General features: G+C 45.8%; 1 pseudogene across 1 annotated transcript; it reads left to right on the top strand.

Moving 5' to 3' along the window:
* The first annotated feature begins 7296 nt into the window (after positions 1-7296).
* On the top strand, positions 7297-8832 carry LOC311594796 (small ribosomal subunit protein eS1-like; annotated as a pseudogene). Its single transcript has one exon. The product of its transcript is annotated as a small ribosomal subunit protein eS1-like (transcript).
* The last annotated feature ends 3542 nt before the right edge of the window (positions 8833-12374 follow it).

Below are 12374 nucleotides of genomic sequence, written 5' to 3'. Positions count from 1 at the left end.
AAAAGTGGTCCCTGATGCAGGAACAGGTCCGAGCTCTGACTCGTGTAGTGGCCTCTGGTGCTTCAGGGGATCAATGGCAGAAAGATGATGACACAAAACAGACAGACTCCAGCCTGCAGCCAGAAACAAAGTGGGTTTTTGTGTGACCAAGTGTCTTTAAGTGAGACCCTCAGACAGAAGGTGTATGGTTCTGTCCAGGGTGCATGGGTAGACACTTTAGGTGCCTCTTTCGAAGCTCAGACTTAAAAACATGAATTAGCCAGGGTGCAAAATGTTCAAGCAGCTGGAACTCAGGATAAAAAAAATTTTTTTTTCTGAAGATGAGATTGAAGAAAAAGCAAAGGAGACTTGAAGCAAAGAGGCCACCTGGAGCAGAGAGAAAACGGGCACAGGTACTAAGAGGGCCAATGGAGATGGATATGATTGAAAGAGCGGGAGAAATGAGACAGCGTTTGGAGAAAGAGGCTTCTAGGCTCGCCCAGAGCTGTCAGACTTGGCCACAGAGATGATACAAGAGGGAAAAAAAAAAAGTGAGAGACTGGCTGGGCAGACAGCGGCGGATTTTAGACAGTGGGGCTCCAAGTACCCAGGGGGCCAGTGGCTGGCAATTCAGAGGTTGTGAAATAAAGCTGTGTGGGCAATGGGTGAGAAATCATGTGCCTATGTCTTCTGTTTCTCTTTTTCTTGGAACTTTAAGAGGCTTGAGCCTCTGCTCAAAAAAGAAAATGAAGGGAGGGCTCGCACTAGTAACCCCGACATTTAGAAGGATGGATTCCAGACTTCTCCAGGCTGCACGGCGAGGCCCTTCTCACAAAACCAAAACCGGAAGTTTAAAGACATGAATGAAGACAAAGTGAACTAAGGGGGGAAAAAAGAGGAAGACAGAAGGAATCAGGGCTTCCCATAGCCACCTTTGCCCTCCAAACACTTCCCAGCCCTGCTCAGTGAAAGGCCCTCTGCCCTCTCCTGCTACCAGCCCTTGGCATGCACTCACCTCTTACCCTCTTAACAGGATTGTGAAAGAGCTCTCATAGGCTGAACACGTTCCGTTGGTAAGACTTGGTTCATTTTTTAAAATTTTTTAATGACTAGTTTTCTCACAGCAGTGCACATTGATGGTAAAGACATATTTCATTCTATCTTTATATACATATGAAGGTATATGCAACTTTCTATTATTCATATTTCTCTCCCGTTTCCCCTCCCTCTGGCTTCCTTACTATTTCCCTCAAGTCCCACTTCTGCTTTCATGGGTGTTTTTAGATTGTACTATGATTTTAAAAATAAAACATGCTTTTTTTTTTTCCTTTCTGAGCATAGATTATTATAATTAACAGAACGGTCTCCAGTTTTGTCCATTTTCGTGCAAATGACTTGATTTCCTTTTTCTTAATGTTTGAGGAATATGCTGTCATGCACACGTGCCACCTCAGCTTTACCCACTCACTTGTTGACAGATATCTAGGCTGCTTCCATGAGCTCACTGTCACGAGCAGTGATAACTGGGCTGTGCAGGTACCTCAATGGGAGGAGAAGACTCCCTTCAGGTGTATACCCATGAGAGGTACAGCCAGGCCATCCAGCTGGCTATGTACTACGTTTTCTGAGGAGCCGCCATACTGGTTTCCACTGTGGCTGCAGGACCATGTGCTCTCACCAGCAGTGCCCTTTTCCCCTGTCATCAGTGTGCTTTTGATTTACATTTCCTGTTCCCATACTTTTCTCAATGGCTAAAGATGTTGGGCAGTTTTTTTCATGTATTTATTGGCCATTTATATGTTTTGTCTGTAAAGTATTGGCCTCCTTTAGCCATTGTCACTTGGGTTATTTACTCTACGGGGGACTGCTATATAGTATAAAGAAAGAGCTCACAAACGTGTAGGCCCCAAAACCTCAGTTCAGAACTCCCCAGCAGCCCCCGATTTGTCATGTCCTCCTTGCCTGTACAATCTGCTCCTGGCATCTAAGACACCTGCCTCTCAAAGCCCGTTCCTCAGAAGCATCAGTGGGTATCTCACCCTGTCCACTCTTTGTGTAACTCTTCCTGGCATCCCATCCAGGACACCCTCCTCAGCTATGAGGTCTCGGTCAGTCATAATGAAGAGTGGTGCAGTTAGGCATCAAGAGCAACTGCACCCTCAAGTATGGTAGGGCTCAAAATCAAAGTGCAAACAAGGCGGGGGAGCTGCTCTGGGGGCTTCTCAATAGCCATACCCCCACGGTGCCAGGAATGGGTTAAATCTAATTGAATTGTTAGCAGAAGACATCCCATGAAAAGTTCCTAAACAATTCAGGCTATTGCCAAGGATGTTTATTGTTCTCCACAAACTGATGGTTAAAGGTCCTGTTTCTGAAGACAAAACTTACATATCTCATCAACCAAGGGGAAGCTGAGCTGCTGCCTAACTACAGCTTTCATGCCTACTGACTAGAAATCAGGGAGTTGAGGAGGAAGAATATAAACACCAACTTTGCTAACAAACCCTGAGACTTACAGTGCTGTCCCGGGGCTGAGAGGGGAAGTAGGCACAAACCTCCATCCCTAACCAAGAAGTTATCTCAAACCAATAGCTGCTTGCAGAGAGGAAATTAGTTTTCCCCAATAGTGTCTCACAGGGTATACAAACCACATTTAAAGGCAGGCCCCATGCTCAGCAGTAGATTAGCAACACCAAATGAACTCAATGGTATTTTTTGAGACATTTTTTTGGGGGAGTCTCATATTGCTTTTTTGTTTCGTTTTGTTAATCTTACTGGTCCTTTGCTTGGATACTGTGGTTCAGTGTTTTTATGAGGATTTTTTTTTGAGAGTGTATGCATCTCCGTGTGTATGTGTTACTTGTGTTTCTTTGGTTTTGTCTTTTTTATTCTGTTTTGTTTTTGCTTTGCTTTGTTTTCTTTTTTGCCTGTTTTCTAAAGAGAAAGAGAGAAAGAAGTCATGAAGTTGGATGTGGGTGGTAGGGAGGAGCTTGGAAGAGGTGAGGGAGAGTAAAGCGTGATCAGAATATATTATTTGTAAAAGAATTGTTTTTAATTTAAAAAGGAATGTAAAACAAATTCTAAAGCAGTGGTGTTTTCACTTAATCACTCTGTGTTTTCTCTTTCAGAGAGACTGGTGCTAAAACAAGAGCCAATTAAGTGTCACTGGGAGACACCACCGAGGTTCAGATACCCCAAACCCGAGCTCTACTCCATGTCTCATTGTCTTTATCAGCATCTGTGATGGTGATGAACATTCCAAAGAGCTCCCTTGACAGTTGTGAGCCATTTACACTTGCCAAGGGGGACCTGGCTGGAACAGAAGGCCAAAGCACTGCTGCCATGGTTGTCCAGTCTTGCTTTGTCTCAACTCTGCTGGCAAAGATCTCCTCACTGCTCCTACGCGCCACCGACGGTAAACAACAACTGCCTGAATGCTTGCGTCAGCATCGGCAAGGACGCAAACAAGGAGTGTCTACCCAGAGCTGCTGACAGTACACAGCAATGTATACTGAGGGGAAATGCCCCTCTCCAGGGCCTAGAACCCCTCTGAGAATTCAGTCTGCCTCCTAATACTCTTTGGGATTAACAAGGCTGTTTGGGGAGCTGGGTGAAACATGGACTGGAAATAACTCTCCTATCCCTTTCTAAAGCAAAAGAATCGAAACCTGTGCCGTGGAGATAGCTAAGCGGATACATTGCAGGCTGCGCAAGCCTAAAGACCCAAGTTCAGATCCCCAGAGCCCAAGTAGAAGTCAGCCACAGCAGTGCACATCCATAACCTCAGTGTTCCTACCACTCAACGTGAGGCAGAGACAGGAAGCATGTGGGTCATCTAGCCAAGAGTGCACAGCGGCTACAAAAGAGACCCTGCCTCAAATAAAGTAGAAGATGAAAACCACTACCTGAGGCTGTCTTCTAAGCTCCCTGGGCATGTGACACACGTGAATGAACATGTCACCACAACACACACACACACACGCTAAAAAAAATTTTTTTTTTTCAATTAGAAAGCCTTTTCAACTCCAAAATTAATCCTATATTTTCTGGCTGCCCTCTAAGACCATGCCATCACTCACTAAATATTAATATAAGTAATCTTTAAAAAGCAACAAGAACTGAAACTTGTGCTAAGTATCACAAGCACATCTACTCCTGGGCTCCTGGGCAAAGAGCTTCCTAATGACTTAGACCAAGGGTCCTCAACGTCCTAATTCTGCGACCCTGTAATATAGTTCCTCATATTGTGGTGATCCCAACTGTAAAATTACTTTTATTGCTGTTTCATAATTGTAATTTTGTTGCTGCTGTGTATAGTGCTGTGGATGCATTTCTGGATAGTCATCCGTGATCCCTGCGAGAGGGCTGCTCAACCCCGAGAGGAGTCACCACTCAAAGGTTGACTACGTCTGATTTAAATCCATCTCTAAATCCCTCGCCCTGTTTGCCTCTGCAGTCCAGACATCCACACCCAGCTGGGCACAGAGGTGCTGTGCTGCAGCCAGAGGTCTCTTTACAAACCGTAAATCCTCAAGTTAAGGACACCCAGGGGCTCAGTGATTCCAGGACCCTTCCGAGAATTCACCTCATGGCAGATTGTTCCCTTTGGGCCTCGAAGCACAACACTTAGGCCGAGGAAAGAAGCCAGATGGGGTGAGTCTACAATAGACTAGTGTCTCCTCTATCCTCTTTCACTCAACCTTTACATCAGAGTGTTGGACTGTTTTATTTTAAGATATTTTTAACAAAATATGAGAGAAAAGAACATAAAGACAAATTATGGGACAAAATTATCTCCCATAAAGCCCTTCCCATGATCCCTTCAGAGGTTCTTCAGCCATAGGATGAGGGAAGACATCACTGGTCTTCTTCTATCTCCCCTGGAAGCGCTATATTACTTTCTCGGGGGCTCAGTTGATAGCGTGCTTTCTTGGTATGCATGGAGCCCTTAGATCAACCCTGGCACCACATAAGACACATGAGGCAGGACATGCCTATAATCCCAGCACTCAAGGGCCAGTGGCAGGAAGATCAGAAGTTCAAGGTCATCCTCAGCTATTTAACCAGTTCAAGGCTAGCCTTAGCTACATGAGACCCTCCCTCAAAACAGACAAAGGAAAACAAGCACATCGCTGTCTCAGAATCCTCTGTATGGTCAAAATTAAACACCACCCAGCCAGGATCTCACAAGGCATGCTGTTCTGAGAGGCTTCTAGGCCGTGGCTGCCAATGTAGCTTTGCCCACCAGGGTTGACGCAGTGCATAAAAGAACTCCCCTGAGCCTCCCTTGCCATTTTAGAAAAAACATTAAGCCTGAAAGTAGGCAGGATTTTGCCCTCTCCAGCCCCAAGAAAGCTTCGAAAACCATTCTTTCCAGGACTCCCTTCCAGCTCCAGGCATTTCACATTTCTCAAGAGAATGTGTGTCCCCAAACACCCTAAGAACATTTGTTTGTCCCACTGCAAGCCAGGAGGGTCTTAACTATAGGTTATGCAGTTGGAGATGCCCAGACCCAGGTGACAGCCACAAAGAATAGGGTAACCCCAGCCTTCAGTTAGGAATATCAAATACTGTAACCCATGGCTACTCAAGACACATCCCTGAGAGCATCTGCACGGCCCATGTGCCCATCAAGAAACCCCAAAGCCAGGCTGCAACACCTGCCTGCAGTTTCATTCTTCATTTGTGGTTGTTTTTACGTGTCGCCCACTTTGATAATTTTCTGCTCTACGAGATAGCACAAAGGTTTTGCTGTTGGTGTTCTGTGGGTTATTTTTTCTTCTGGCAATTCCAGCATTGCCAATGATCTGGACTGTTTGAGGGAAGCCTGTACATTTTGCTCTGACCCTAACCTGGAAGGAGGAAATTGCCAAAATGAATCCCCCAACTCACCCTGTACCCAGTCTTTCTCAGCTCTGCAGAAACTGAGTTCTGGGTATCAGGAATGCCACTCAGCTGAAAATCAGGCAAAGGGAGCTCTTTCTGTTATCTGCTGTGGCTGGGTCCTGCTGAGGGACCTGGGCAAGGAGCCTGAATTCCTGTTGATATGTTGTAACCAGTGGAACAGATCTGTGGAGACACCTGTAAAGCAGAGAGCCCTGTTCCTCTGATGTCTGGGGGTGGTGGGAAAGTAAGACTCACTTTGACATTCTTGCATTAGCCCAAGACTGCTTATTAATCTGTTTATTACCTTATTAGCATATCTATGTTAAGGTTTCTATACTCAGGGAATATGTAATTGGGGCTGGAGAGATGACTCACCAATTAAGGAGCACTTGCTGCTTTTTCAAAAGACCAGAGTTCAGTTCCCAGGACCCACAGTGGACCCAGGGCATGGTGGCGCATGCCTGTAATCCCAGCACTTGGGAGGCAAAGGCAAGTGGATCTCTGTGAGTTCAAGGCCAGTCTTGTCTACAAGTGAGTCCAGGGTAGCTAGTACTACACAGAGAAACCTGTCTCAAAAAAAGCAAGCAAACAAACAACAACAACAACAACAACAACAACAACAACAACAACAACCCACAGTGGGTGGTTCACAACCAGCTGTTACTTCCGTTCCATAGGATCTGCAGTCCTATTTTAGACTCACACATGCAAACTCCCTCTGCCAAACCCACATACACACAATTAAAACAGTAAGAGAAAATCTTAAGAAAGGACATATAATTAATTACATGAAAATACTTATATATTTTTTTAATATACCAAGATATATGTATGACTTGGTTTCTGGGGTATCTCTTACTTGGTTGTGAAGTTCTGTATTTGACAGCAGCCGAGTGTCCCTCATAATTCCTTGCAAGTTTTCAGCCCAGAGGCCCAGAAGCACAGCCGCTAAAGCTGGACACACTTAGTAGCTACAAGCAACATGTCCCCAGATACGCCACTGTGCTACAAGACAAAGCAGGAAAAGTTCTGAGAGCCCAGAAGCTGAAGAGAGAGACACAAAAATGAAGGCGAAACTGAGGAAGGAGGCTGGCAGCTCAGGAAGCGTCTCTGCTGAAACTAAAGGGACTTGGTCTCAGAAGTGGGGACTACTAATACTCAGGCTATTGTGACCAGACACAGTCATCTTTTAGACAGAAACAGCTTGTTCCTGCTTATATTTGAGTACAGCTTGGACTCCAGTTAGAGGGCCTGGGTTAGATCTCTGTGTGAGAGATACTCTCGGTTCAGACTGGATCAAAATATGGAATTGTGGTACTCAATCTCCAAACCTGATGGCCATGCACAGGGAAACTCCCAAGTGGTAAAGTATATTTACATAAATAGAAGCTTACATCCAATTATGTTTTAGTTAATTTTTAATTTGGGTATTTTGTTGTTGTTTTAAAAATTATTCACTAAAAAAAATCAAATCAAATCAAAGAATAAAATAAAAATTATTCACTGGCCTTTTTGGCTCTCTGAGTAGCACCATGGTGGTCACAAGAACAAGCACCTGGTGGAAGGCAGCGAGAAGGTAGCCAAGAAGAAAGTGGTTGGTCCGTTTTCCAGGAAAGACTGATATGATGTCAAAGCTCCAGCTGTGTTTAATATTAGAAACCTTAGATGTTGGCCTAATCTTCTTATGGACTGTGTGCAGTTTACCCTTGCTCACTCAAATGCTGATTTCTCCACCCCACTCTCTGGATCGACCCTGACATTGCACTGTGATGTTTATTCTAAGTATTTCCAGGTACAAGTTTGTGTAAGCATGTCACCATTTGAACTCTGTGTTGTCAATAAAAGCCAACTAGCCAATGCTGTGCAATAACAGAGCACGGGGTGGGACATCCTGATAGAGTGAGGCAGGAAGAAGAGGAGGGATGCTCTTGGAAAGAACTGGGGAGCACCAGGAGGGATGACCTGGACCTAGGAGTAAAAAACAACTATAAAGTGGGGAGGAGACAGGGAAAGTGGAGAGGGTAGAGCCATGAGGAAAGACCAGGAAACATCAAGAGAAATGAACCGGGCCTAGGAGATGATTAAAAAGCAAGTATAAAGTGAGAAATCTGAACGAGAAGAAACTATACTAGCTTGGAGGTTTAGGATGGAGTAATTATTGTGCAGCATTGTGATATAGATTAATCAAATCGATCCTGGTCTCTCTGTGAGGTTATTTGAGAATAAAGCTGGTTAAGGAGTAACCACTGATTTCACTAAAATAATAATTCAATATTAAATATTAAATATTAATTCAACAATTGGAAAAACACTAGTCATGAGAACTCAAGGAATCAACATTGTATCTGATGACCACAAGGGTAGTGTGATTGAAGTGAGCCTTGCCGAGCTACAGAGTGACAGAATTGCATTTAAAAATTTCAAGCTAACTACTGAGGGTGTTCAGGGCAAAAACTGTCTGACTAACTTACCTGGGACAAAATATGTTCCATGGTCTAAAACTGTCAGAGCATGATTGAAACTCATGTTGATGTCAAGAAGACCAATGGTTATTTGCTTCGTCTTTTTTGTGTTGGTTTCACTAAAAAACACAACAACCAGATACAAAGGGCATCCTATGCGTAGCACCGGCGGTCTGCCAGATCCGGAAGAAGATGGTTAGGAATCGTGACCCAAGAAGTGCAGACAATGGACTTGAAGGAAATGGTTAATAAGTTGATTCCAAACAGCATTGGAAAAGGCACAGAAAAGGCTTGCCGGTCCATCTATCCTCTTCATGATGTCTTTGTTAGAAAAGTAAAAATGCTGAAGAAACTGACTTTTGAATTGGGAAAAACTAATGGAGCTCCATGGTGAAGGTGGTGGTTCTGGAAAAAGTGACTGGCGAGGAGACAGGTGCTAACGTTGAGCGAGCTGATGGATTTGAACCAAGGATCTGTTTAAAATCCAGATGTTTAATATGACAAGTAAAAAGTCCTATTTGTGAAAAAAAAAAAGGTTATTTACTGTTCTTTTTTTAACACTTGTTTTAAGACAGAGTCTTACTACATAACCCTGGCTAGTCCCAAACTGAGGATATTTCTGCTGCAAGCTCCCAAGTGCTGGGACCACGGGTCCCTGTACATAAAGGGGCCAGGTGCAGCCACTGTAGTTGCTCTGATGGTTTTATTCTTCCTCTGAAGTGTCTAAGCCAGTGGCTCTCAACCTGTGGGCCATGACCCCACAAGGGTCACATAACCAGATATATACTTATGATTTGTAACAACAGGAAAAAATATAGTTATGAAGCAGCAATGAAATAATGTTCTGGTTGGGGGAGGGGGGCTCACCACAACATTAAGAACTATATTAAAGGGTCGCAGCATTAGGAAGATTGAGAACCACTGCTCTAAGCTCTCCTTTGATCATAAGCATTTAACCCCTAGCCTGGGAACTCCTGAGGTGAATTGTGGGTACAAGGATCTTGCCAGGCATGGGGAGTGACAGCCATCTTCCACGAATTCCTGTTCAAAAGCCACAGCTTCCCTGAGCAGCAGACAGTGTTGACTGTTGCCTGACTTCAGGCCACGCCCCCGCCCCTGCCCCTCAACAATCCTTCATTCTGTTTTGGTTAAAAAAAAAAAAAAAAAAAAAGCCCGACGGGGCCCCTGTGCTGGCTGGCTGGCCCTGTAAGCAGGCACAGGTCCAGCCGGGCATTTGGCAGGGCTTCCTGGCCCGCTCTGCCCAGTGTCCTGTTCAACCTCTTAGTAGTTTGTAAAGAGAAGGCAGGAGAATAAGGCAAGGTCACAGTTTCCTGAAATCTGGGTCAGGCTCAGCGGAGATTCCTCATGCCCTGACAAACATGCTCCTCCTTGCAGCCAGACCCACTTCTAGTCGCCCCCATCTTTAGTTCCACAACCACACATATCAAGTGCTCACCTGGCCTCGGTGGTCAGCACATGCTTTTGGTCCCTCCACACAGGCCGTGTGTCACATGTCAGGCATCGAAATGGTTAAACCGTGAAGAGCCTTCAAGGGCTCAAGCGATGGATGAGAAAACATGAGACTTATTTTGTCTCTTCCATTTCGTGGTTCCGTAACTTCAACTTCAAGGTTTTCCGTTGTGGAGTTCCTAGAATTTATAGTATCGAAAGCTTATGGGGAAGTCTGTTTTTACATCTGTCACTCTTTACAAATACTAGCAAGATGTAGTCTTGTATTTTCAAATGTCACCCCTAACCCCTCCACCCCTCTTACCCCGCTGGCCCCTTGACCCCTCTGACACCCTCATCCTGTCCACCCCCTGGCTCCCGCCAAGCCTCCCCTCCCCCCCCCCCCATGGATTGAGCTGTCCTGTGACTCTATCTATGGCTCAGTTTCCCTGACTATACAATAGGTTGTTTATAACCACTGCTGTGTTAATGTGCGCTGATTTGTCACAATTGTCACCTATTGTTTGCTCTGTTGCCTTAATCTTTGAGGACCTCCCACAAGTGTCATTGACAGTGAGCTTTTCTCTTTTAAGTCAGAGAAAGTAGACTAGGGGGCTTTCAGGGCCACCATTGTGTTACTTTGTATTTATATTTAATTGTCTAGTAACTCCATGTCACCAGTGACATTTCTTGAAATGTCCTTTTCTGGCCCACGAAGTCACCCCAACTGGAACTGACCGGTCAGGGCAATTCTCATTTGTATCTACTGTTCTCACGTCCAACAAGCCTGTGAAATATCTGTCAGTGGTTAATGAAAACATCTACAGGGTGACCCTTGCCTCTCAACCTTTCTTCTTTCCCAGACCCCAGGACTCAGCCTCATCCCACCCCGGAAGGCAGCAGACAAGCCGACCCTCTCTTTCCCAGAACCTCCTGCTTCCAGTCCAGACTCAGCTCCTTTCAAGTGAAGACTTGCCTTCCTCACATACCTTCCCAGGGTTGTCCCACCCTGTTCCGGGCAACGGCATTGGAGTAAGTGTGACCTGCCAGCATTAGTGGGAGAAATGGGACTAGAAAGGACCTCCACAATCAACATATGTCTCTCGTCTGTTTGTGTATAAAGCTACGGGACTGCCTCCAACAACGTTTAAAGACCTGGCACTAACTGACCTTTGCCAAGGTCAAAGGACTAGCTCATGGAGGGACAGGAACCCTCACAGCCTCCTTCTGCTGGGGTAGGCGATGCTGGCCACGTGGCTCTCTTGGTGTGTTTCCTGGGAGAATTTGTGCCAATTTCATACACCGACTTTCAGGACCCAGCCAGCTGACACTTGGCTCTTGTGTCAAGGACACTCTCGGGACTGGCTAGCAGCAAGAACAGTTGCCTGGAAATAATGTCATCCTGGAGTTGATCAAACCCTCAGAGTGAGTCCTGGGTCTGAACCCCGGGGTTATCTGCAGGGGCACAGGGCACTTAGGTAGCTGATGGCTCTAAGCCTCAGTGAACCCCCACCCCCACCCCAAACAACTCAGCTCACACGTCCTAGGACTTAATTAATCAAAGCTTCCTCTAAAGATGAGTTTGGTTTTAGCTGTTTTAACTTCAGATAAAAATGGAACTTTTCTTTAGATGGCAAAATATGAGTCAAAGAAGAAGACCAGCCTCAGTGACAGATTTCATTGGTAGGTCTGTACAAGGAGCGAGCTCAGGAATGTGGCCAAGGGTGTGTCATTGGTCCTGGGCCGGCTGTGGCTGCCAGATAATTGTGTTTTCAGTGTCGGTGAGGCATCCTGCCACTGTCACATAGCACAAGGAAGGCTCTGGGCCCTGGAGGGACCAGCAGCATGACCCAGGACCCCCACCTGGTTCAAGACATGATAATCCTACAAGATCCATTTAATGTGAGGTACAGGGGCTGGAGTGATGGCTCCATCATCAAGAGCACTGGCTGCTCTTCCAGAGGACATGGTATCTCACAACCACCTGTCACTCGGGTTCCGGGGGAGCTGATACCCTCTTCTGGTCTCTTCAAACAGCAGGCACACACACAACACACAGACTCATAACAAAACACTCATACATACACACACACACACACACACACACACAACCATTAACGTGAGCTACAGCTCAAATCTCCCTAAGCCAAATCACCCCAGGGGAGCCCTTACAGAGGGTGCTGGGCTAGCTAACACTGGTGGGAAGGGAAAACATGTGGAACACTTCCTTTCCTCTTCCCGTGGGCACGCTAATTCGCCACCCTCTCCCACCACGGGAAAACTGGAAACAGGAAGACCTAACGGATAACAAAACTAAGAAGGGGGGTGAGGAGGGAGGTTTCCTGCCCATCCACATTCCTAGCTCAGACTCAAAATGGTGCCAAAGATTGTTGACAGCTGAGGCCTGCAGGATGCCCAAGACAGCATAAGGATACTGTTCAATTCCCTAGCATAGAGCTGCGCTCAAGACCCAAGATCCATGCAAAGGAAGGGGCGCTATGAACACAGGGGGACCACACACCCCAGTAGATGGCAACCTGACCTGCCCAAGGACCTGTCTTGTAAATACTGACAAGGTACATTCTAGGGGTCTGGGGT

Source organism: Acomys minous (assembly GCF_964271855.1).
Source record: "Acomys minous genome assembly, chromosome: 3".
In the NCBI taxonomy this organism is placed as follows: domain Eukaryota; kingdom Metazoa; phylum Chordata; class Mammalia; order Rodentia; family Muridae; genus Acomys; species Acomys minous.
Note: the sequence above shows the minus strand (reverse complement) of the source record. Positions and strands in the feature narration are given on the sequence as shown.